Here is a 22,107-nt window from a genome sequence, read left to right on the forward strand (position 1 = left end):
ACCATTCATTAGCGAAAGTAGGGTAAGCGAATTCCTGCTTCGGAACTTGGTTCGGCGGAGCGAGCGGTGGGAAATTAATTTATCGAGCGGAGACGGCAGGACATCTGTCGTCGGATTTCGATCGTGTCACGGAAGTCGCGAGTGACAAAGGTAGGGAGCAATTTAAGAAACAAAAGGGAGGTTATTAAGTTCGAAAATATTGGAATTATATAGAATGTAAAAAAAGCTTCAGACTGGGTTTTTGTTAAAAGTCGTCAAAATGAAAAAAAAAAAAAAAAATAGAATCAGGGTTTATGTCAGCGATGCTTATCGTAGACCCACTTAACTGAGATAAATTGTAAACATCCGTGTACAGATATGATACGTGGCAGACCAGCCATTTAAATATCTCTAAGTTATCATGCCTTCGGGATGCCTCGGCCAAGCATAAGCTGCATTTACATGCATGGTTCTAACGCTAGCGCACTGAATCGAGAGTGAACCAATCACACGCACGGAGTTCCCGATCTTTGTTCATGTTCCACCCAATCATAGTTGTACAATCGCATTTGGATGCTATACGGCAGCATTCCTGTTCGCGCAGCCAGGGTCTGACATTAGAAACTCCAGAACATTGAGTTGGCATGATGTGCAAGCTCTCAGTATTGATAGCATTTATTTTATTGCTTTTCATCCTTAGACGGCAGCGGTCCATAAAATTTGTACACAGAAGCTAAAATCCCGAGAAAAAGCTCAAGAAAGTATTTTAACGTAAAATAGTTTTAAAGCCTGCATTAACGAAAGTACAAATATCCACGAGCTATGCTTTTCTTGTACATTGGCTCGCTGTTTCGTACCCATTGTGAGAAGAAAAACTAAAGCCAAAAAAGTGATTGCTAAATTTACGTTTGATCGAACATTTCAAGTTCAAGGTGCTGTCACTTTCATCTTATTCTTTTTTGCAACGGCTTTTTTTTTTCTTTTTCTTCTTTTCTGTAGAAGCGCACGGGAAGGAATGCTTCTCTTGAAAAGACGTCACTTAAAACTACTCCCGAGTGGCATGCTCTTGAACTTGCCAGTCCTCCGAGTAGCCCCATGAAAAAACCGACGTAACTTGAACGCTCGTAGTTATAATGGACCCAGAGAACAATGCGGACGCCGAGTCTTCACGAGTGAAAGTTGACGACCAATTGTGCCGCTTACTTTCCTCCTAGGACAGATGCGACAGACACGCCCAACTGTCGGAACGCCACGCCTCCGCATTTCCGCACGCTAAAGAAGGGAAGAACCACCTAGCCATATTACAAACGGCACCATCCAACTGTCAGCATTCGCATCGTCCCATTCAAAATGCGCATTCGCACATAGACAGTACTCATCAAATCGAGCTATTCGTCGAAAACCGCGTCAATACAGCAGGGAATAGCACTAAAATATCTTCTTACTGGCGCTTCTCAAGACTGCTCGGCCGTGGTTGCTCCGTTGCCTAGTGCCCTAAGCACTACACGTTTATACTTCATTTCATTTTGCGACGTATCGCACGCCAACGGCCAATCCAGGGCTGTGAACGTGACACGTGACTACGCACCTCACGCGACGCTGCACCCCCTCGCGAAGGTCACGTGACAGACACACGTCATTGGAATGGCTTCGATGGCGCGTAGCATCCTTCTGCGGTTCGTCGTAAGAAGAAACGAAGCAGAGATGTGTGCCCAAATAAAGCGAGCAAAAATAACGCGAAAAAAAATAAAAGAGAGTGCGTGGTGTTGCTCACGGGGCGACGGGACCGCTCCAGACCTTTGCCCTTTTACAGGAGCCGGTGGGAGTGCCCCCGGGGAGGGGTAGAACGGGGCGGGGGTCAGGTCTTCGGCGGCTCCAAGTTCTTCTTCTTCCCACTTCTCCGGGGCGGCCAAGACCTTGAAGCCCGAAAGGGGACCTCTAGGGTTTATCGGGCGGCTCATCTCGCCCGCGATCTTTGCGTCGCCTTCCCCGGCTGGTTGGAGATGCTTATCGCTGGAATGCACCTGGTGCTGTCTCGTATATGTGGGCAGTGGGCCCGGGCTGTTTCTCTTCGTGCCCGTTTCGTAGCGGGCTCTTCTCCCCCCTGGACGGTCTTGTGCCGCGTGTGACGGGCAGTGGACAAAGAGGTGAAGAGTCTGTCTTGAGTGCGGGGACATTAGACAGCGGTGGGTACGGTCGGCCAAGCTTGTTTCGTGCTGCCCGTTGGTGGACTGGTTGACGATGACCACATCTGGTGACAATGGCCAGATGGCATGCGCCGTTATGTTTTTTTGTTTGTTTTTCTTCTGGTATGTCGCGTCGTCTGAGTGAGACTGCTCCTTTGTTTGAGAATAGCGTGGACTGTTGTCTTCTCGAAGGGGGACGAGGCTGAGCAACGAGTAGCTGCCCGCGGTCATGGCACGCGCTGGCACCAAGCACTTAAAAAAGTATTTAACTTTAGAAAACAGGTGTAACCAAAGCGTTCACAATGTATGGGGCGATGGTTCTTGGATGTCATGGAAACCCGAGACCGAGGAACAGAAAACGGGACGACACACACGAAGGTCGTCCACGTTTGTGCTTCTCGGTCTGATGCAAATACTTCCTTTTTTTAAGAAAGATTTTCCGCATCAGTGAGTGCTGTAATATACTGTTACGAGACTTCTACGATAAAAATAAAGCGTAAATAATTCTAACCTTTCCTTTGTGAGGCAGAAGTGACGGTGGAATCCTCAAAGCCAAAGGAGGAGTGACACTCTAAACGGAACGAATATTCATATTCTTATGTACATTTATTGTACTAGTATTGCGGCGTTTTCTCTTCGTCATCATAATCTCCTAATCGCTTCGTTGTTTTCAGGAAAGCAGCATGGCAAGGTTTTAATACAATTTATTCTAGTCAATGTATAGGCACCCTTTGTAAGTGCATCGAATATCAATTGAACCTTTCTTTATATTTATAATCGCTAATCCTCGTTTCTCTCCTCACCTTAGAGTTTGGCGAATTCACCGTAGCGTGCGTGTCAAGCATAAACAAAAGTAGCATATGCACAATTACGACACATATGCATATGTAAATGCATATACACGTTTGCAAAGTAAAATATGAGGCCACTAAATTATTTTCTTTCTATGTATATTTTCTTTTTTCGCATAAACAAACGAGAGTAACACCAAGTCTCTATTTTATGGTGAGCCCCACTCAGAGTGCATCAGCATTCCCCATAGTGTATCCATCCAATAACTAGCAAATTATTGTTGAATAATCTGCCTATAAGCAAACAACATATCAAGGCCTGCACACAGGTAAGTCCATCTCTATTTGCCGGCGTCTGCCTCCTGAGTACTGCCAACATTCTTGGCAAAAAGAACTAAAAAGACGTCCGCCGGTCAGTTGTTTCCTACATGTGACCTTAACATATAAAACTAACGTATGCAAAAAAATATAAGTAAAACATCACCAACTCATTAAACTACACCGAAGCACGTAGCTTTCCTGAAGACAAAAAAAAAATCAAGGATTAAAGCTTTTGTTTGTTTTTGTTCACATGGTGCCCGTCACTTTTTCCTTCCCCCCTTGACTCCCACTCTCTCTTTTTCCAACGGGCGAAGGATCAAAACCAGCCCCCATCGCGCACGCTTTACTGTCACTTTGCCCTTCCAACAAACCACATTTAGCACCGAGTGGGACCGTTTGGAGCGCTGCGATCGCTCGATGGTGACGTAGAGACTGGAATCGCGTGTCGGGGCCAGGTAAATTCTCCACTTTGGTTTGCGTTTGTTGTGTGATTCAACGAAACTGTTCGCTAAGTATTTTTTTATTATTTTGCATTAGGCAAAACTTGCGTACGACTAAACCTAAGAACAAATTCAATACGCCAACCGAAACGATCCTAAGTTCTGTCTAAGTTGCGATGGAAACCTACAGTAGCTTCATGGCCACCAACACCGCTCGTATACTTCGCAGTGTAGACCAACGAGAATACTACGTGCTCTTCGTGCGTTTCCCGACTTAGAGCAGCAAAAGAAAAGGAATACGTACTCCAAACTCCAATTCTCGTTGAAGGCCGCTCGATGCACCGATTGCGGAAGCGGCAACGACAACAATCCCATCAACTTGAACGGCCGTAGCCGCACAAACAGGCAAGACTTAGCAAGGCGCTCGTCTCAATATATACCTATAGGACTAGCTCCCGCGTTAAATAAAAGATGTTCGCGCGACCCTTGTTTTTCTCTTGTGGACCCTTTCCGTATGGGTAGCTTGAACCTTGACCTGGATCTTCAGGTCAGAAGGTGACTCTCATCTCTGAATTGTCCTCTTGTTGTTTTAGAAGTGTTGTGTTATGGTAGCTGACAGACTCGTCGCAGTGACACACTCGTCGATTCTATTTGCTGTTTTCATTGACGTACAGTTCAAATAAACGACTTTAGTTAACCTCCCATGATGTGGTAAAGTACACTTCATTTTTTGCGTGTGTCTCTAAAGCCGCGCGAGCAAACTGTGGAAAAACCGGCGGCCGGAATGCCAAGTTCGACGCCCGCTCGGCCGTCCTCACGATTGATTTCTGTTACACTGTCTGTTCCTACCAACAATAAAAAAAGCTCGTACGGGGAATATGCTGTCCCAAAATCTACCAGTTTGGTCACTTATAAGCCTCCGAAGCCACGACGACGATTGACTAATTGTCATGGTCAGTACGATAACTCAAAGCTGTCACCTGGGTCACTTGTTCCAGTTCTGTAGGCCGTGACGCCACTGCTGTCCCGGTGCTTGAGAAGTACAAAGAAACAAATATTTCGACAAGAATTTCGAAGAAATAAATAGGTCAAAGGCAACGCTAAATTCTCGTTTACGTTAGCTAATTAAACATGAAATTAAAGTAAGGGTGCAGGCGAGCTGGTTAAATATAGACATTTTTAACCCTGGAGAGTGGGGACAAGGAAGACAAACACGACACAGATCTCCAAACATGAATTGTGAACAATACACGTCAACCTGCATGCTACCAACCAACGAAGCGCAGAAGCGGTCACGCGATCCTGGCTACTGCGTCACGACGAGGAGCCGTCAGAAGGCGCCACTCTATCTTATTTGGGCTAATATGGATAAAAACTGAGAGAAAGGAGGAGAGCCCTCGCGCTCTCCTCTCCTCTTTCAGTTTGTCTCTCTATGGTCTAAAAGCGTGCACAGCAGGAATTGCCCTATACACGCACGTAATAAATTGACTCTGTTGTAAGCCACACGGACAGATATAAACTGCCCAAACAAGCGCGACAATCACGAGCGACATGTACCGCGCACGCGCACAATAGAGAGCAATCCTGTGGCTACACGCATGCATGGATACGGACACCAGCTCCCGCACATCCATCTCCCTTCGCTCGCCGCCCACCACGAAGGCGCTGTGCCGCACAGGACGCGGAAACTGATACGGCAAACGAAAGTCACCGAAGAAAGCTCCGATAACCATCGAGGAATCTTATAGATACTCCGCATCCCCTCCTACAAGCGCAACAATAAACTCAAAACCTTTCGCGACCCAGGGAAAGAGAGCCCTTTCCTTTTCAACCCAATGTCAGAGCACTTCCAAGTGCACAAGGAGTTCGAACCGGTTGACACTAAATTAGCCACGGTCAGAAGAGATTAAGAGATCCGTATAATTCAGCCAAACCATCGGGGTCCATGGGGGTGCGTGACCTTTCCTTTTCTTTACGTAGACGGTGAGCCATGAAAGAAACTCCTCGTATGCACGCTGGAAAGACCGTGGGGAATAGAAGAGGCTCGCTCGGCGATGTTGACATCTCAAACTCGGATTTCAGTGCTTGCCGATAAGATCGGTTCGATTTAAAGCATTTATCGTTAAAATCTTGGCCAGAGGAAGGTTTGGGCACAGTCGTGGTATCTGGGTGCGGGATCTGGGGCGACCGTGAAATTTTACAATGAGACGCTGCTCTCTCAGCCTTTAAAGATTTCCTTTTCGCATTCTTTGTCCGGTTTGTGTGAACGAACGCATTTAATACGGAAAACATGGGGGCGTCTGTACATAGGTTCCTGTAGCATGAAATACTTCGATTAAAGTTATTTCTTTATAAATTGTATTTAAGATACACGCATCCAAATTTTACATTTAATGTATATAAGAATTCGATGTTAATTGAAAGAAGTATCGTACCAGGGACCAGCTTGCAGTTTTATAATTAAGTATGGCCGTTACACGATTGAACTTGGTTGTAAACAACCGTGAGTGATCGCTTTGTAGATGATAAAAACCAGCGTAATATTATCAACTTTCATTTTCTTCGTACCGGAGCAACGTGTTTCCAACATGTCTGACACGAGCTCAACGAGCTATAGTTTATCATTTCTCCAAGGGGATTCGCCGCTTTGTAACGATGGATTTGGCTGCTTATCTGAGCATCGTCAACGGACAATCATAATCATGTGAACCAAAAACCGTTTTTTTTTGCGCAAGATTCCGACAACTCCCGAATCACTGTATTGATCGGTAGATATGAAAGTTGGTAACTTTTGAACAGTGTTGGAGATAACACGTTACAAGTAACGGCGTTACCGGCAACGCGTTACTTCATTTAGTAACGTAGTAACGTAATCGTTATTTTCGCGTTCCTTTTATTTTGAGCTAACGTAGGTCGATCGGTAACGCGTTCCTTTTAACAACGAGTAACGTATTTAATTTTTTTTTTTCGTTAACGCCTCCGACACTGCTTTTGAAGTAGCAACTGGCCAGAAAATGTGGAACTGTGGTAGCTATCGCTTTACGCCTATTGAAAGTAAGGACGTGGGCGTTGCACTTTGTTGCGGCGTAATAAGGTAGGTCTTCTGGATCCTTGAGCTACGAAAAATGTTCGCTTTTTTTTTCCACATTATTTGCTATGAGATACCATATATGCTGTAGGTTTGCTCTCCAAATCCTGTCTGGTGAACTCGGCCGATGGGCACACTGGCTGCGGGAATAATATTTTACTACTCTTCACAAGTCCGCGGTTACAAGCACCTGGACGCAGACGCTATTTGCCGGCTCTCACTGTCTATTCCGTACCTCCTCCACTGTGTGAAAAATATCGGACGAAAGAGACTGCACAGAGAGAGAAATTTATTTTTTACCGCCGTTCTCCAGGCGCCAACGTGAGAGAGTGGAGCGCTTCCGTACGCTCGACCAAAGCGATGATGATGATCGCAAACTGATGAGGGAGATGTTTGGTGATGACAGTGAAATTAAACTAAATCCTCACATTATTAAATACACGTGCCGTCAGAAGTTGAGAAATTGACACATTTTAACGAAACAAAACAAAATAAAGCGGTGCAATGGGTTCCCAAAAATCAGCAAAAGAAATATCCTCCAAACGGTAGTCTGACATTCCCCTGTCTTCCTTCGAACATTTCTTTCCACCCCACCCCCTACCCCAATATTTTTATATTGTATTTTTGCTTCCATTCTAATACGGGCGCGAAATATTTTTCCTAGAGTGTTCCTCTCTTGCCATTGCCCCTTGAAATAGAAGGAATAAAAAAAAAAAAAAAGAAGTATGAACATCCCATACGAGGTTCTCCAATTGCATGCACCGCGGCGTTCAGCGGACCGGACAACAGGTCTCCTTCTCCCCCTAGGGTCCGAGCGTGGAATGGGCTACCACCCGTGCCTTGAACGTTCCGCACCAACAAAACAAACAAACAAAACTTATAACAGCACTCTCAGAGAAGCGAGATAAAGTTCGACGTAGACGAATAGCTAACAAGATCTAGTTCCCGTCCTTTCTCCCTTCCCTTTCCCAGTCTGAATCGAGAGCGAGGATATTTTAAAGAGGCCCGTTTTTCTTCGGTCACCACCCTGGCCACACTGCTGCGTGATGCACGGGCGTTTTGGCTAATCCCGCGGGGAGCATTATCGCCGGAGAGCTCCGCCGCGGCGTCCAGGTGCGTCTGGTGGTCAGCCGCGGCCGCCCACGGCTGACGCAAGGCACAATAGCCGCCATTGTGCCCAGTCTCGGTCTTGCGGGTCTTTCTCTTCACGTGTCTGTCGCCCGGACAGACGGACTGCGGCGCGCGCCCCGAACCTTGCCCGCAAACGACTGCTGCCAGCCAGCAGGCATGGAAATGTATTCTGGCCTTTCGGAACTCCGTTTGATGCAGAAACTTCAGTTCCTAGCGACGCGGTGAGGTGGTGGCGATGGCTGTAGCACAGACTGGGGCCGTGTATCTTCCTGTCCTCTCTCTCGGAGGAAGCTTCCTTTCCCCCTCTCTGCTGATATTAGCGGGCGCTATGCTGCAGCTTGGAGCCGAGCGAGGTCACGTGAGCTTTTCGCCGTAGTTTCTTCGGCTGCCGCTCGTGGCTGCAGGTGGGGAAAAAGCTCGACTTTTGCTTTGCGATTATGCAGCGGAATCGCGACATTTTAAGGGCGAAGCTCCTTAGGAACTAGCCATGTCCGTATGGCCGTCCGGCGTGCCCCTGCTCGTGAGCTCACGAGCAGGAGCTCACGAGCTCCTGCTCGTGAGTTCAGCAGCGAGAGCAAAAAATAAAAATAAAAAAAGAAGAAAAAAGAGTAGGGGGTTCTGAGTTGTAATGCCATCTGTCTTCTAACAAAAACAAAAATAAGAAAACCACACATTCTTCTACTGACATGAATGAAAACGGCACCATCAGCACTACCTATGACCAAAATCAGTATCAAGAAAAAGAAGAAGAAAAAAAAGAGTAGGGGGTTCTGAGTTGCCATCCCATCTGTCTTCTTAAAAAAAGAAAAAGAAGAAAACCACACATCCTCCTACTGACATGAATGAAAACGGCACCATCAGCACTACCTATGACCAAAATCAGTATCATCAGTACCACCCGAGCTTCGCCCCAATCAACATCATTCACCACGTGGAGATATGGTAAATTTTTTTTTAATGAATGAGATGTTTTTTTTTATCCTCCGGAACGCGATAAACAACGTAAAAATGACGAGATGCAAATCCTTTCAATCTTAAAATCATTGCACCCCCCCCCCCCTTTAATCTTAAATCGTTCTCGACAATATCGAATTGGCGTATATAGTATTGAATAAATACAATAATATATATCCACACGTGCCTCGGAACGAATAACCACTGTAACACAAAACGTTCTAAAAAAAATTTTTTTTTCTTTTTTTTTAAGAACGAAGAGAGCTTCGCTCGGAGACGCAACCCGAGTCCTGTCTCCTTTCGCAAACACGCGCGAACGTTCATCCGCTATCATTTCACCAGCGCGCTCCTCAACGATACGGGTAACGCGCGAGTGTCTCCATCTGTGAATAACGCGTCACAGCAACGCGACCCAGAGTTAGTGCATTTGTTGTGCACCTGTCCGCTGCCGCATCTCCGCGCATCATCAGCTGGCGAGCGAATTGAGCGTGCGCAGTCGTGGCCGAGTGGTTAAGGCGATGGACTTGAAATCCATTGGGATCTTCCCGCGCAGGTTCGAATCCTGCCGGCTGCGAAGTACTTTTTTTTTCTCTCCTTCCGGATTTTCTTATTTTATACAATTATAGATATATGCCAACCAGCGACAAGTTGAGTCGTAATCCCGTGCGTTATCAGTACCGCGACGAACCAAACACGGTGGAACCCAGAGATGTGCCGACGAACTTGTCAAACAGCTGCTGCATGAATCAACAATTTGCCTCGGTGTCACAATCCTTTCTTCTTTCTTAAAAACATGTCCACATTGCCACAAAGAAAAAAGGACATTTAGAAAACGTTACACCGATATTTCGACAAAATTATAGCTAACGAAACACTCTCAAAACTCGTTCAAATTCAAGGCTCAGTGCATCAAGGAAGCTCCATCTCACAGCTCTGCATGCAGAGAAACCATAAGCAACAGTATATGGTGAAAAAACAAAATGCTCAACATGCAGGCGAGCTAGTGCGTATTAATCATGATGTTTAAACCCTGAGACCTTGAACATCACGTGGTCAACGAGGAGGCCACAGCTTTTAGGCACTACCGATGAGCTCTATGGACAACATCAAGTCAATGTCGCAAGGAACGCTAAATTAAGTGCTCGTATGGGGAACATGAGATACCATTTGAAATTTGACTAGATTGCTGTATGAGATGAAATTATTGTCAAAATTTACGTAACTTCTTCGGGTCATGCACTGTTCAAGGGTAACGGTTAATTTATTTCATATAGTGTTTTCGATACATTTATTTGGAGGTTGTGTTTTAAACCAATGCGAAGATCGCATTTATTTCGACCAATCAAAGATGCTGCTATTGGCTTGGGTCACATTTTTTTGTGTTCCAGTTAATTGCCAGAAGGAAGGTCTTTCAGCAACCATGTGTACTTCCTTTCTCAAAATCTGCAAAAATATAAGTAAATATTTCACAAAATATATATATGGAACCAGACGACCATACAAATGACAAACATAGTATAACGACGTCATTTTTTGAATGAAGTGCCGATATTATTAAAGGTCAGAACATTACTATTTAGTTTTTGTTCAAAAACTATGCCAGTGAAGAAAAGGGCTTGATTCCCGAGACATTAAAGAACTGTGGTCAATGAACCGCAGATTGTGTACAATGAAACGTTTACGCGTGCATTTGTAAAACTCTTTTTTTTTTTTTTTTTTTTTTTTTTGGGGGGGGGGGGGGGGGGAGGGGTATGTTTTTGGAAGAACGCTGATGCAAGATTTAGAAGTTGAATATTCCCGGGCAGCTGTAACGGAAATATCAAGCGTTTCGCATCAAAAGGATATGAGGTATGCACAGTGTGAAGAGGCAGTCCTTAACACAACTCGGTCAAATTCGACGGATTCAGCTCACTCGGTTTACTAGGCCTGCCAAACCGGGGAAAACACCGCGACCGTCCAAGAACAAGCGGATGATCTCGAAGTATTTCGGACATTTCTGAACCGCTACAAGATCAGTTGCACACAGGCTGTGCACTTTTATCGGTGTATATTGGTGCAAAGCACCGATAAACATTCGCCGGTGACGAAAACACAAAATCGGTGAAAACCGAGAAACACCGGTGGTCGAATATTTTCGCCTTGATGAAAACCGAAAATCACCGGTCGTTGAATGTTTTCTAGCGACGGTTATTTTCTGCGAAACTCTTCCCCCGTAGAGGTTCGCCAAACGTGTTGTCTCACAGATGCTGCATCCATCCAGTGTCTATTCAGAGGTGGCTGTGGTTCTTTGAAGACACTGCTAACATTAGTGTGGTTTAGGGCCACTGACCTTTTAGAATGAGTCTCTTCGCCTGAGAAACGGAGATGCGTTTATTGTTATCTGTTTAGTTTCCAACGGCTTCCGGGGCTGCGGGTTCGGTTTGATGTCACCCTGTCTTGAGTTCGCTAGAACTGTTCCACTTTTTTGGACAGGCGAGCTGACAGGTGCAGGTTTTCGTAACCGGACAAAAGCTCACCTATTTTTTGGCGGAGCCGGACAAGAGCTCACTTATTTCTGGCGGATCCGGACAGAAGCTCACTTTTTTTTTTTTTTTGTTAAGTCGAACGAAAGTTTACTCGGTGTAGGATGGACTGAGCTTAACTATGGGCTAAATGGGGCCACGCTAAAAGACGAAGAAAGGGACAATAAGTCGTGTGAATGGCAGGACAACGGTTTCCCGAAGCTTGTGGGACAGGACCATCCAAGTCTCTGGAGGTTGATCGAACGTTTTCAACAGAATAAAACATTGGTCACTGCAGCTTTGTTGCAAGCACGCCAAGGTGAGCTCCCGGAGAAGAGTTTTCGGACAGCAACGATGCGTCTTCAGAACCACCTGAGAGAGCTCTCTGTGGACTATCAGCTTGACAGAGACATGTCGAAACTGCTGGAGGTAGAGGGAGGCAATACTGGCCTTTAAGAATTTGAGCAATACACATCCTTTCCTTAAATAAGAAACATTCCTTGCGCGAGTCATGCATACTTTTTCATAGAATGTCCTGCTTATTTTGTCATGTTATTTGAGCTTATGTAGAAAAGCAAACAATTTTATCCCTGTGAGCTTTTGTCCGGGTTTACGAACATGTCCGGTGACCTTTTGTCCGCAGAAGGTTCTCTGAAAATCCCACAGCAAAACGCGTATTCTCCGTGTATTCTCTTTAGTTTCGATGACAAAAGTTGCAACTAAGAAACAAGATGAAGCTGTGCGTCTTTGTGCCGATTCTGAGACGGAAGTTAGTGATGCGGCTTAAAAAATCGACACCTTCAACATTTGGCACACCCATCGTTCATGCTGACTGGGTTTCCAGAGCCTAATTCTTTTTCCTCCGGTAATTACCGTTTTTAGCCTCGTCACAAATCGTCCAGCCGAAATACACCCGTGTTTCAAGAATAAATAAAAACAGAAAAACATCCGCCGATTCTTCTTATTGATAAACACCGGAAAGTACACACCTTAGTTATACCCAGTCATGTTTATCTGCAGTGCTTGCACTTGTCGCGACTAGAGAAATCTGCACCACGCCACCAACTGCACCAGCCCGTACTGTCCGGGTCGGCCGTACACACTTCTCCGCCTGTCGCTCGCCGCAATGTTGGTTTTCTGACCTCGGCTTTGGCCACTTTGACTCAGATACAAAATAGGTCAAGCATCAGGCTCTTCCAAAACCTCATACATGAAGAAGAAAAAAAACGACACGAGCGAGAAGGAAGGGGCAAGCACAACGAAGTCTCAGAGATTTCGTTGTGTTTGTCCCTTCCTTTTTCCTTGTCTCGGGGTTTCTTCAAGTGTGAACGTTCGCTAGCTAGCCTGCGCCACAACTCTTTTTTCTGTAAGTCCAAGAGCTCTCTCTGGTCCTCGAAAGTCGGGCGTCATAGCGATGTCGAGCGGCCATTGGCAGCATCAGCGTTTCTCCTTCAGGTGCTTGACAGGCCTTGGTAGATCTCACTCCAGAAGCGAGGAGCGCGCACTGCCTAGGCGCGCCACCTTTTCGGTCGCGTCCACACGGGCATCGTTTCCCGAAAAGAAGATTAGCCAACAAGATGCATCGTCGGTCAGGTTCACCAGCAAGAAGTCGGGAACGGCTCGATTATTGTTCAGAACCTATAAACGATGAAGAGTGGGAACAATAAGGAGCCGTTTTTTACCTAAAATTAGTCGCGATCAATCTTCGGTATGTTAGTCCCTAGCCAAGTACAATACTGCATATGTAAAAAAGCGCCTCGCAAGAAGAAAGCAAGCAGTCGTGGCCGAGTGGTTAAGGCGATGGACTCGAAATCCATTGGGAAATTCCCGCGCAGGTTCGAATCCTGCCGGCTGCGAAGTAATTTTTTTTCTCCCCGTTTTGTATCTGGATTTACGGCTGTGATCATCCAACTGATACCGCAAGAGCACTGCCCAGGAGCTGCAGGCCACTACGAAAGACTGTGGAAAGTAATGTAGTCGTGAACCTACTTAGCTGCCATTTTGAGAAATCCGAGTCCGGCCCCCAGCGCTGTTCATTCCGGTAGCTAGATCGTTGTTTCATTATTGCTTTTCGTACAGTTCAAACCCTCCTATAGAACCTAAACTTAGAGGGAAATTTAGTAAACATTTCCCTCTAAAAGGGGGCATACCCTCCCCTTCCGTATCCTCCACTCCTCTTCCTCAAAAGCTGCGCTCTAATTTACTATATATATATATATATATATATATATATATAAACGAATATGTGCAGATGAATGAACCGTACTTAATGTAATGATTCAAAGAATTGAAGTTTTTCAGGAACCCGCCGAAAGCCAAAAAAACGGTGTTGCAGAGAACGCAGGCCAAATCGCTCCTGCAAAAACTACTCATCGCAACGAAAAAGGCTTGTGGCGTTTTGGTCATGGGCCAGGGGCCCATTTAGGAAAATGATTAAAGTCCGGGATAATTAAGTTGTTAATTATTTTTGCGTAATTAACTTTTTTAATATTGTGTTTAAGGGCCTGGTTTAAATTAGGAAATTGCTCAGCATCATCGAAAAACACTAAATGAAGAAATTGCAGAACGATAGATGGCACGCGAAGCATTTTACGGCTTTCTGAAAAACCGCACAAAATCGACGGGTTTTTAAGTTTCGGTTTGCTATCGGAGCGCATCTCAGCCCCGGCGGCACCGCGCCCCGTGGAGAGATAGTGCAACCAGCCTCTGCTGCGTCGCTGGATGACATTGCCTGATATTCGAGTTTTAGTAGATCCTCGCGATACCTCCGATGCCCCCGATAACGATATAATGAATGCGCAAAAGCGGCGGCGGAGTATCGGGTATCGTTATCGAAGTCATCGGTCCGATCTACTAAAATTGTTCATTGTCGAAATCGCGAAGCTGTAAAAGTCATCATACATCTAACCAAAACTAGAAAAAGAATTGATTTATGTCCATCTTACTATAGCGGCATATATTGCCAGACAATAGCAAAGCTTAGTTGTAACATTAAGGTGATAATTAAATAATAAATAAGGTTTGGCTCGATATTCTTTTTTCTTTAATTCTGACCAGGTCGAGCCTCGATTGAGACGATGGTGAATAAGTAGCATACCAGAAAAGTTTCTATATGTAAATATAAGTAATCGAAAAAAATAGACGTTTAAAACAACAATTATTTAGAACGTTGGTTAAAACAAGGAAATGTAAACGCACGCTTGTCGTGTGAACCTTCTTGGTGTCGTTCAAAAACGAACGGAGCACGAACCGACTGCAGTTTACTCCGGTGTTCTCCAGATAGACGTCCGTTGGACCACGGGCAGCGAAGGGCAGAGTACTAAGCCGCGCTATGGCGCCCCACTCACGAATTTCACTCTCCCTTCAAGCCCAGAATATCAAGTCTATATCAGCCACCATCATATTTTACTTTTAAAAATATTTTCTTGAGATAGGATGCGTCCTGCTGGGGTAAAAACAGGAAGGAAAAAGAAGGACTATTACCATTTTTGAAGGGCTCGCAAAATGCTGACTCACAAAAAGGGTGACTGAGATGTGATAACTTAGCTGGAATTCACAAATAAAGTGGGTCAAGCCTAGAAGTTGGACTACAAAAAGTAAGTAGCTTTTAAAACAGGGTCAAATAAGGTGAAAGAAGCAGCTAAAAATACATTCTGTTTTCTAAGAAACGATGATAAGTGTGCAGCAACGAACGCGGATGCTTATGCCAATAACACCTTCGCATAATATCACATATCTCTTAGTAGATTTTAGGGTGGACGGAGCGTTGTCTCGTGTTGTGACATTATGAAAATGGTCCTAGTCACTATAACCTAGGGAGCTTTCATGTGCGCTTTGCTATGCGGAGCGCACATGAAGGCACCCTACTGTAACCGAGAAGGACTTTGTTAAATGTTGTCTGCGCACTTGCCGCCCTGAGCTTCTCGAAGAGGCACACAGTCACTTGGTGTCCTCTTCTCCCCCGTCTTCGATACTAAAGAAAAAGCAAAGGAGCTAAAAAATAAACAAACAAATATAACTTCCCCCACCCACCCCTTTTTTGTTTTGTTTTGTTTTTTTTTTGAAGAAGAAGTGCTTATTTGGATTTTTTGACAGTTTTGTTAGTGTCTAAAAAAATAGATTGAGGGGCTTGGTGTGGCAAAAAAGGGTTTTGCGGAACTGAGGAGTGCCAGGCCTCCCTTTGCGCTGGTCAATTCGCGTGACAGTGTCACCGCGTTCGACTTTACCAAAATAAAAACAACCCCTTCTTTTGAGATTGGGGGGAAAGGGGGGGGGGGGGGTCCGGTTCTGAAAAAAAAAGTGTAAAAGGAATCCGTTACGTAACAAATGTAAGGGAATTACTTTAAAATTACTCTAGGAAATATGTCATTATTCCGTTACTAAATCACTGATAAATGTGAGGGATTACAAGTAATTCCGTTACTTGTAACGGATTACGTACAAGTCTGGCAGAGAGCATGTGCAGACACTTCCCCCTTCGAAAAGCGAGTTACTGCGCATTGCAGTGCCCACGGTTCGCGTGCGCAAAGATTGTTGTTTTTAAATAGTAGACTGGTAGCACACAAAACGTGAAGACCTCAATGTTACATACATCTGTGCTAAACGCGAAAATTTCTCCGACCCAACTATCATCTGAAATTGACGTATTCCTGTGTTCGCGTCAGGTGATTTAGCTTTTCGAAATCGTTAAATAAAGTTTCTTTTTTTTTTTAACTTATAGCGATTACGTTTCCTGCTGCTCACTTTCGTGGGAAAGGGTGGTTGTACGCAATCATCCGCAGCGACATGAAGGCAGAAGATCGTTTCCAAGAAATTTGGAGACTATTTCCTTGAGAAGCAGCAGCCTTAATGGCTGGGTAGATAAATACAAAACATAAAAAAATGTCGAGGGGATTAACCGCTCACTGCAGTGTTTGCAAATATACGTAATTTTACTTGAAATAGTTTCCCGAACCATGATCCGCACTCTGTTCGCACTCTGTTCGCACCCTGTTCGCACACCTCAAATTCTCTTGAGAATATAAAACGACTCCAAGAAACTGGGGCAATATAACTGCCTAAGTTGACACAGTAAAGAATAAAGACCATCGCTTGATTTAGATATTCATAAAATTGTCAGGCTACCAATTTGGCTCGAGCTAAAAAATGAAAAAATATTTCAATATTTGAACCATTTCAATAATTGTGAGTCTGCTTTGTTCATTATACATTTTTAAGGACAGTAAGGACTTAGGATGAAGGAAGAAGACATATTGGGACCGATATAAAGAGGTGGGTTTTTCTATTACCTAGTTAGTTTGCGTAAAATATAATTTAAGTTTGTTATAAACAGTCCAAGTCCAGTGTCACATTCCAAGTCGTCTTGACTTGGAATGTGACAAAAACAATGAGAAGAAAAACAAGCAAATAAAAATCGTGATGACACGGACATACCATATGACTTTAAGGGAGATTTTAAAGGAGCGCTCAAGCTCTTTTTGTAGAAGCTCGTTTTTAATAGGATATTGTGGGGCATTAGTCAATAAAAGTGACCAGTTCTTGATGGCAAGAAGTCCTAGTAAAGTCACAGCAATAAAAATACAGGGCATTATTTTTTTTTTGTCTTTTTGTCGGGGGGGAGGGGGGGCATTTTTGTGTCCTCCTTACTTCCATAAAATTTGACCAATGTAAATAGCTAATCGCGTGGAGATCGCGAACTTTAATACAGCTGCTCTTTTTAGGCGCGTTGCATGTGCATTATATTTTAACCAGAAGTTAATTTGGGTGTACGGGACGAAAACGCAGTCTGATCGCGCCCCCCGTGGTGAAAGATGAGCGTGTCACGATCTTTGAATATATTTTTAATACGAAAATCGGCAGCCCACGAGTCTAATTTAGAGTTTTAGGATGTTTAGAGCCCGTAGATTGACTTATCGCCATAAATAGACGGTCTCAAAAATGAGTGCCCCCTTCATTCGTCTGCGCGAGAAATTTTAAAACCTCCACTCCCTTCTTTTTTTTTTCTTTTTTTCTAACAGATACTTGCCGCCGAACGTAATTTTTGAAATTATGTAACAAATTAACAACCGTTCCCGAAAAGCCGGTGTAGTCTGAACAAAACACACAAAAAGAGCCGTTCGGTTCAAGTTTTCAAAAAGAAATATAAAATAAGAGCAGGAGACTGTGCTTCAACATTATTTGAGCTATCGTATTCGTGTTACTATGCGTGTGGAGTTTTCCTAAAGTTGAGAACTCGGCGAGTTGGTACGACATACTTTAGAAAATGAAAACAGCGCAAAACACGACAGACTGGATGAAGGCAGACACATACAGAGCGCTGACTCGCAGCTAAGTTTTATTGAACGCAACGGTGCAGTTTATACAAGCGCAGTCGTTTTTGGCACTATTTTCAACTTCTGGAGTTTCCTTTTCTGCTTATTTCGTAACCCCATATTGTTTAGAAGTTATCATTTAAAGCATGTAAAAACTGACAAAGTGTACACTCTTTTTCTCCCATCCTTATTTTAAATGCCACTTGCAGTTAGAAAACGCACCGGCAAGTCACCTCGGCGTCATTTGTGACTAGTGCGGCGCACCCATTTTATTGATTGACTAGAGGAATTTTATTTTTCCCTGAAAAAGCCTAAAGAGTGATATATTAAGCGAAAGTCTGTGTGACATCGCTCATCATCAGGCCTCTTTCCCAAGATCTTAATATTAGCCTAAAATGGTTCGTACTTTATTTATCATTCATTTATGTAAATATATCCTTGGGCAGAAAGTCAATCTACAAATAGAAACCTGTCATATATTTAAAAAAAAACTACGGGGTGGATTATACTTGTCACAATTATTTTATTGAAACATTGCATCGTGAGGTGGTCAAATTTAACATAAATCTTTCTTCCAGCCTATTCTTTAAACAATATACTATAAAAGAAACTCAAATAGTTTCTAGGATAAAAAATAAATTGTTTCCCTCACTTTCCTTGGATATCGGTAAAGGCAATCGACTAAACGTAGTAAACACTAAGAAATGTGGGTGTGTCGAAACATTGCGGACAGCGAAACGGGAATAAAAACTGTTGATCGACAGTCGCCCAAGCGAGAAGGGCCACGGGGACCGTTAGGTTCCGTTTCCTCAAGCCGGAAGCAAGTCCGCTGGCTCGTGCCAAGCCGACAGGAAGCAAGCTCTTTGAAGCACAACGGACACCCACGTGCGAAACCTACTGAGCGAGGTCTCCTTCGAATTTCGTTAGATCGACAACACCCCTACCGGTAATCGTTGTGAACGGACTTCTATCAAGAGTTAATGCAACTTGGCTGCCAGGTATCAGGCGATTATTACGTCACTGACAGTTTAAGAAACGCAGGGTGTTGCTAGACTTAAGCATCTTATCGGGCCGCTCCGCAACCATTTAACAATGCGGACTCAGTAGTTGATAGGAACATCAGAGAACGAACCAAGAAACATGAACATAATAAACTACGCCCTGCGTCTCTTATTTAGCTAGACATGTGGTCCTGTGAAAGGAATATCCGAGACCGATTTCTTTAAACCCTGTCAAAATCTTTAGGCCATTAATTATGACACTTAAAACGCCTGGCTCGCGCGCATTTCGAGGACATTCAGATTGATTGACTTTAAAAAAAGACGAGGGAACTAGAGCATGCCTACGGAGATGCTCAGGGTCGGGATCGTGAGCCGCCGCTTGCCCAACAGTCCTTCGTCTTAAGTTTAAAATGAATAAGGTTGCAATCAGTCAAAACTGGTTCAATGTTGCCCAAGCGCCTCAATTATTGGCAACTGTGACTTTGTAGCAGATTACGCTATGACGACTTTATGTTTATTTTGACTAGATTCCCGTTATTTTGACTATATTCCCGCCGAAGTTGGTGGAATAAAATTAATCTTGCTCCCAGCTACATATGCCAAATAGTCTTAAAAGTTCGATAGCGACTGCCATTATTATTCCAGAATCCAAAACCCGTTCCTTGTCAGGTTAAAAAAAATAGTCGGTTGACAAAGTTAGGGAAGATTGTATGATTCATGAGTTTGTAAAACTTCACTTTGTTTAATGCAATACCTAAGCAGAGTTATTTTAAACGCTTCACATTCACATATGTATCATCTCAAAATCACTGGAGCTCGAAAATGATTTTCTATTCTCGCATAATTAATATCAGAGTGCAAATATTTTTTTTTAAAGCAAGAATCTGTTTTAGAGAAAGTAATATATCTATGTTCATAATACAGATTTTCATCTATATATGAGTGATCTAAAGACCACTGAGGGTAAAAAATTATGTTCTATTCAAGCATAATTAGGACCGAATTTCAAAACTTCCTATCGAAAAGAAGGATTTCCTTCAAAAAATTCAAATATCTAGGCCCAAAATACATATTTACATCTATACCTAACTTGATCTCAAAATCACGGGGATTAGAAAATCGGCTTTGATTCTGGCATAATTAGTACCACATATAAAACCTTTCTTTGTTTTTTGTTTTTTTATCGAAAACACCAATCTGCTTTAAAAGATGTCAAATACGTAGGCCAATAATACAAACTTGCGTGTGTATATACAGGGTGTTCCACGAAATGTGGACAAATCCGATATTGCGAAAAATACACATGGCACAAAAAAAAAAAAAAAAAAAAGAAGGCGAGTCTTATTTTGTCCTAGGCCAGGGGCCTATTTAGGAAAATTACTAAGTTCGGAGTAATTAAATCGATAATTATTTTCACGTATATATATTTTTTGATATTCAGTTTAAGGACATAGTTCCAATTAGAACCTTGCTAAGCGTTATCGAAGACCACTAAATCAACAAATTGCAGAATGATAGGAGGCACGCGTGGTAGTTTACGGCTTTCTGAAAAACCACATAGCTTCGACGGGTTTTTAAGTCTTGGTCTGCAATCGGAGCGCTTCTCCGCACCGACGGCACCGCGCCCCGTGGAGAAATAGTGCGACCAGCCTCTGCTGCGTTGCGCGAGGACAGCGCAGCGGAGGTTGGTATCACCATTTCTCCACGGGGTGCGGTGCCGTCGGTGCCGAGAAGCGCTCCAATTGCAAACCGAAACTTAAAGGGGCCCTGCAAGGACTTTTTTACTGGTTTTTATTTTGCACCGAACCTAAGCGCGCTGAACACAGTAACTTAATGAAACATTTCTTTTCTTGCATTTCGCTTTATTTTAAAAGTTATAGGCAAATTAAAATTACGAAAACAAGCAAAAAATAACCTTCTTCATGACGTCCTTGGTTGTTTGATTGGCTGTGAACTAGAGGACAGGTAGTGAGCTCAGCGAGCGCTCACGGCTGCCGCACTACGTGTCGACGGCGCAAGAGGGCGCCACTAAAGCATGTTCTGGATAGGTTGTATGCAGCAGGCAGTCGGAGCGGCTCTCATTCCATTTGCTGCGCGATTAAACACTAATTCGGCATGACACTTCATTGGTCACAAACGACAGCAAACACAGGAGAAAAATCAGTTCTGAATGGGAGCCACTTCGCGCTGCCATACCGCGAAACGGCCAAACGAAAAACAAAGATGCTCGCCCAAGGCCTTCAGAACGCTCGGAGCCGGTCTATCCTCCAGTCCATATGACCGCAGCGCCGCCGCGTACATCCGAAAGCTTTCCGTGTCGGCGCCTGATCCCACTACTCCTTTCTACCGGGTGATTCAAGGAGACGGCAGGCTCTTTCTTCCGGTCGATTTAAGGAACCTGCCGTCTCCTTGAATCACCCGGTAGCATGCATGCGGCGACTTTTCCGCCGCTTGGTGGCGGGTATGTCGACGGGTCATTTCTTGTTTCTGTACTTTATAAACTGCATTTGTTTCTTTTCTGATCAAAAATACTGAACAAAAACTACCTTTATAAATAATTGAAACGGTTCACGCCGGGTTCCGGCATACGAATCCGCAATAGGTTTGGGTTTGGACCCCCTTAATGACGTACCTGCTTGTCGTTGTGTACACGATTTGAGTCAGTCGTTGCACTTTGTCACTCAAAAATAAGTAGCACACATTCGTTTTGCTCGATTCTTCAACCAAAACGGTTTGGCAAACTGCTGTTGTATCCTAACAATGAAAATGTGTGTTGCTCTAATACACAGTTTTTTTTTTTAAGTTTGACATCCTACTTGTTGCCAAAATTCGCAACTCACCGTGTGCAAAGAGTTTGGGAGAGATGGGACAGCAAGAAAGTGGAAGGAATAAGACAGCATCCCCCGCCGTGTCTTTAGATCAACCTATAATAATGGTGAATCATGTAATTTTAGTTAATGTTGTATTTAGGCTGCGAATTATTTATTTTGTGTAAAAGGTGACGGCACGCTTAATCCCCGGTCCAAAAACACAGGCAATCGGAGGAAAGATGGCAACTGCAATCGGGCTTCATGCATGACGAAGACCCGTCTGTCCATGTTATGCAGTCGTACAATTTTAGCACAATCTTGCATATGCGCAATCTTGCATTTTCGTCCTTAGCAAGAGGGCGGAATGCAACACATTCCACTTGCGAGACTAGGGCTGCTACGGAGGTGGAAAAGGCAGAAGAGAAATTGGAACCTCTATGGATCACCCAGATCATGAAGCAAACCGAAGAGTATGCAGAAAAGCTAGGAATGCACAATTAGAACCAGATGTGTGACCAGCTCCAGGGCACCCTAAGCAACCGGAGGACTTGGGCCGTCCTCAGGACATTCCTGGACAAAGCGGCATCCAATGCG

The 22,107-nt window shown here is 44.1% G+C and overlaps 2 non-coding genes across 2 annotated transcripts; both read left to right on the top strand.

Moving 5' to 3' along the window:
- The first annotated feature begins 9,382 nt into the window (after positions 1 to 9,382).
- On the top strand, positions 9,383 to 9,464 carry Trnas-uga. Its single transcript has one exon. It is a non-coding gene; the product is annotated as a tRNA-Ser (tRNA).
- A 3,701-nt stretch (positions 9,465 to 13,165) lies between these two features.
- Positions 13,166 to 13,247, top strand: Trnas-cga. Its single transcript has one exon. It is a non-coding gene; the product is annotated as a tRNA-Ser (tRNA).
- The last annotated feature ends 8,860 nt before the right edge of the window (positions 13,248 to 22,107 follow it).

This window comes from Ixodes scapularis, unplaced genomic scaffold (assembly GCF_016920785.2).
Source record: "Ixodes scapularis isolate PalLabHiFi unplaced genomic scaffold, ASM1692078v2 PGA_scaffold1__304_contigs__length_218370807, whole genome shotgun sequence".
Classification (NCBI taxonomy): Eukaryota; Metazoa; Arthropoda; class Arachnida; order Ixodida; family Ixodidae; genus Ixodes; species Ixodes scapularis.